Genomic DNA, 5108 nt, shown 5'->3' with positions numbered 1-5108 from the left:
CTGTCAACTCTCTGTTAAAATGTTCTGTTAAATCAAAAAGGTAATTAGCACAAAAGGTCCCTACCTTTAAAAGTTATTGTGCAAAACGTCCCTACCTTTTATTTTTTAGCATAATTAGCATAAAAGATCCCTACCTTTCAATATTATTGTGCAAAACGTCTCTACCTTTCATTTTTAGCATTTTTACCCCTACATTTCACCTTTCATTGCGCAAAAGGTCATTTTCATCCATTTTTTCAATAAAATAACAATTTTACCCTCCTATTGAAATAAAACAAAAAGAAAAGAAAAAAATAATTAATTAATTGCAATCATAGTTCTAAATATTTCAAAATATTACAGATAAATCCTAAATTCTCCACTACCGCCACTTTCACAACCCCACCAAGCCACCACCTATAGATCCATATAGCACCACTTTTCGACCACAACACCTATCGGACTCCACCACCACCAGCATCGCCTCACTCTCCCCAATATCCTCCTCCATAGTATTGGTCATCAATCTATCCGAAACAACCGCATTTACGGTGGTGGAGTCTGGTGGGCATGGTGGCTGAAAGGTGATATTATGTGGATTTATAGTTGGCAGCTTGATAGGTTGTGAAAATGGTGGTGGTTGAGAATATATGATTTTTTTGTAATTTTTTAAAAATTTAAGGACTATGGTTGCAGTTGGTAATTCATCTTTTCTTTTTGTTTTATTTGAATATGAGAGTAAAATCGTCATTTTATTGAAAAAATGGATGAGAAGGACATTTTTTGCAATGAAAGGTGAAAGGTAGGGGTGAAAATGCTAAAAAATAAAAGGTAGGGATGTTTTTCACAATAACATTGAAAGGTAGGGACCTTTTGTGCTAATGATACCAAAAAAGAAAGGTATGGACGTTTTGCACAATAATATTGAAAGGTAGGGACCTTTTGTGCTAATTACCTATTGATTTAACGGAACATTTTAACGGGAATTTGACAGAAGGACGTTATGCGCAAAAAAAGGTAAAGGTGAACGTGTAATCCGCCAAAAACGAAAGGTAGGGACGTTTTCCACAAAAACATCGAAAGGTAGGGACGTTTTGTGCTAATTACCCTTTCCATTAATAACTTTGTTCGTGGGATGTTCAAAGGGGTGGATGCTTTGACCTCCTCTTGCTTCTGCTTGACTATCGGTCCTAGGTAAAATCGTTGTTCATGCGTTCATTCTTCGGCTTATTCTTATTAGAGAGCCTTCGCTCATCACTTGTCTTTCGCTTATGAGTTTCTGTCTTCCATCCATCCCTGAGATTTTTAGTTACCTTCTTCGCTTCCTTTGAATCGACATACTTGCCTCCCTTCTTCAACAGGTCATGCATCGACTTCGGGGAATTCTTGGAGAGTGACTTCTTAAAGGCCCGGTTTCACGTTCCATTCATTAAGGTGGTAACCACTGCAGACATTTGCAGGTCCTTTATACCAAGAGTCGCCCGGCTAAACCTATTCCCGTAATGATTCATCCTTCTCCTGTACGACCTACATCAACCCAATGGCCGTCTTCCTCTTCCTCTTGCTGCTTAGGAAGTAAGCCACAAAGCTCCTGGAGAGCTCATCAAATGTCTTGATAGACCGCGGGGCCGAGGTTGCTACCCAGTCCCTGGCCTCCCTCCTGAGTGTGGGGAGAAGGACCGACACATCACTGCGTCCGGGGTCACATAAAGTCTCATCAGATCTACGAAGGTCCGCAAATGGTCAAGCGAATCCGTGACTCTGTCATATGCTTCTATCATGGGTTGTTTGAAGCCTTTAGGTAAGGGGACCACCATGATCTCATGTGCAAACGGGTCTTCCTCCAAAATCATCTGCCTCCGCTTATCCTTCCTCTTGGATAGTGCATCATCTATCTTCTGGGCCATCATTTCTTCCATCTTTCATTCCAGGTCCACTATGGGTCACGAGGGCTGCTGAGCTAAGACCACTAGAGCCCTCAAATCTCTCGTCGCTTGCCGAGCGATGGATGGAACAACCGCGGGTGGCGCTTGAGGCGACTGCTGGTTTGTCACTTCCGTTGGGCTCAATGGAGAGACCGCGGCTCTCTGCAACTGGCTTTGTAAGAGCGCCATCATTGTTGTCAACTGAGTCTCCAATTGCATCACATACTGCGGGGCGGCAGTGGTTCGTGACCCCTTGCAACTGACTCCGACTCCATCTCCGCCTTATTCCCAACCAAACGAGTATCACTCCTTGTTCGTCTTCTCGACATAGCTATTTAGTTCAAATGTTCCCACAGACGGCGCCAATGAATTAGTTAAGGAAAGAACCTCCGTGCCCTCCTGGCAGTATAGGGTGCTTCTGCAGTTCCGATGACCAATTGTTATCTACAAAAGTGAGGTCGAGGCTTTCTCACCCCTTGTACCTTCGGCGTGAGAATTAGTATCGAATTACGGAGAGTTAGGAAAGGAGAAAGAAGATATTCAAATAGCCAAGGTTTTTCCAAGATTTTTACCTGTTTCGCCTTTTGGAGTATCTATAGGCGATTGGAGTCATGTGAAGGCCGGACGATCATGGTGCCACGTGTCCCACATAACCTCTTCTACTGTTCCACGTTCTTAGTGGGTAACCTCCGACCATTCAACTGCTAGTCATGTTCGTAACAACCATCGCGTGACCTCTACCCAATTTATGATTTTTGGCTAAGTATTGTATTGATCGTGTAGTGGTAATGAGCCTCATGGTAGTCGATGGTCCAGATAGGATGTAGAGTGCCCATGGCGGTCGACGTCCTGACATAGGTATAGAGTGCCTAGGGGGTCGATGTCTCGGCATGAGTGTAGAGCGTCCATGGGGGTCGATGTCTTAGCATGGGTGTTGTATGCCCACGAGTGGTGTAGGCTAGCGGCGAAACCCATATCTTGTCAGTTGTTGTAGGTAATTAGCGATGTCCAATATCAGCATAAAGGTCAAATGCAATAAAGATTCAATGCTTTTCACCATCGAGAACGAGTGTGTTTTATAGGGAGATGGAATGTTATGAAAAATCCTTGATGTTCTCAAATTTTGCGTCTAAGTCGTACTTAAAGAATCTGAATATTATATGCATATAGCTATCATTAGTTTTTCTTAGGAGATTAGTGTTTATCAATTTACATAAAAGTGACAAAGTCCCTGTTTGACAACCATTTAAAAGAAATTCTTTTTTTTTAAACTCATTTTTAATTAAACATTCTAACAATAAAAATATTTTTGCACATAAATCAAAAAAATTTCCTACTTTTTAAATACATATTTTTCAAAAAATCACTATTTCAAAACTCCTTTTAATGATTCTCAAAAAGGGCTTGATATTGGATACCATTGATAATTGCCTATAACAATCAACAAAGTGAGGCCCTCTATGCCTAGGGTGGGCCACCGACCCCCATGGGTGCTTTACGTCTATGCCTAGTCGTCAACTCCCATGAGCACTTTATGTTAGGCTATCGACTCCCATGGAAATTCTACACCTATACCAGCCCGTTGGCCCCCATATTTATCATGAGATTCAAGTAAAGAGTGCCATAGTTACCCTCAACATATTTAAACCATCTCCTTATGTGTTCAATTGAACATTCCATTTATCGATGAAACCAAAAATACCATTTTACTTACTACTAGTCAAAGTTGAACGTGCATTACACGTTATTCTAAAATACTTTATAAGTGATGTAAAAGTAATATTTGGTACCAATTTGTTGGAGGATTTGATAAGTTTCGAAAGAATTAAAGAATACATAAAAATTAATTGTTAATACATGAATTTAAACACTCATTAAATTTCTAAATACATGAATATGAATAAATTCATCTATAATAACTCTAAACTCGTGTAATTCAAGATTCATCAAGTGAAAATTCATTGAATCTAGGTTAATATGAATGTTAATTAATTGAGAATTAATAACAAAAATTTCATGAATGACAATAATTCTTTAGTATTTATTACATTTCGAAAAACGAAAAGTATGATATTATTGAAATAATTGAATTGTAGGGGGTAAAATTGTCCAAAAATAATTCTCCATTAATGTGATATTTTAATAAACTAGTCAAAGTTGAACTTGTATTGCACTTTATTCTAAAATACTTTATAAGTAATGTAAAAGTAATATTTGATACCAATTTGTTAGAGAATTTGATAAATCTCGGACGAATTAAAGAAAATAAAATTTAGCATAAAAATTGGAGAGAAGAAAATTGTATTCAAATTGTACTTTCAAAACTCAATTTCTATAATTCAAATTTTTTGTAATGATGAAATATTATAAATGAGCAATCTTTTTATATTATATTTGATACATAAATATTAATTATTAATACACAAATTTAAACATCCATTAGATATATGAATAAATTCATTTAAAATAGCTCTAAATTCATATAATTTAAGATTCATCAGGTAAAAATTCATTGAATCTAAATTAATGTGTATGTTAATTAATTGTGAATTGATAATACAAATTTCATAAACGAAAATAATTATGTAGTATTTATTACATATCAAAAAACAAAAAGTAAGATATTATTAAAGTAATTGAATTGTAGGGAGGTTAAAATCGTCCAAAAATAAATCTCACTTAATGTCATAGATCAATAGATTATAGATTTGCCGACACGAAACAATAAACGAGTGATGCTTGCAACTGTAGAATAGTTCGTTGGAGGGCATGAGAAGGCTCGCGTCAAACCGCCATTTTTTTAAATTAAATGCGTCTCACGTGCGTGCACGGTGTTATCACGTGCAATTCATGAACCCCGTCTGCAAAGTGACTATAGGTGAGAAACGTGTAAGAAATGAAGGGAGAAAAATACACGTGCCTTCAATTCGCTTCCAGCTCCACTTCCAATTGTTATTTTCCCTTTAACTTTAAATATATTTTAGAACTAGTTTAAATTATAGTCCCGTTTGCCCCATTAAATTAAATTTTATTTTTATTTTTCTTATTTTCAATTTCACAACCCTCAATAAAATAATATTACATATAAATCGAAATTTTTTTATTCTTTTTCAACTACTCATTCTTCAAAAAAAACTATTTTACTCATTTTAATTTGAAGAAATGGAGGGCAAACGGGACATAAAATAATGTTATCTAAGGGTC

This window comes from Olea europaea, chromosome 3 (assembly GCF_002742605.1).
Source record: "Olea europaea var. sylvestris chromosome 3, O_europaea_v1, whole genome shotgun sequence".
Lineage (NCBI taxonomy): Eukaryota > Viridiplantae > Streptophyta > Magnoliopsida > Lamiales > Oleaceae > Olea > Olea europaea.
The sequence above is the reverse complement of the archived record's forward strand: the minus strand, read 5'-3'. Positions refer to the sequence as shown.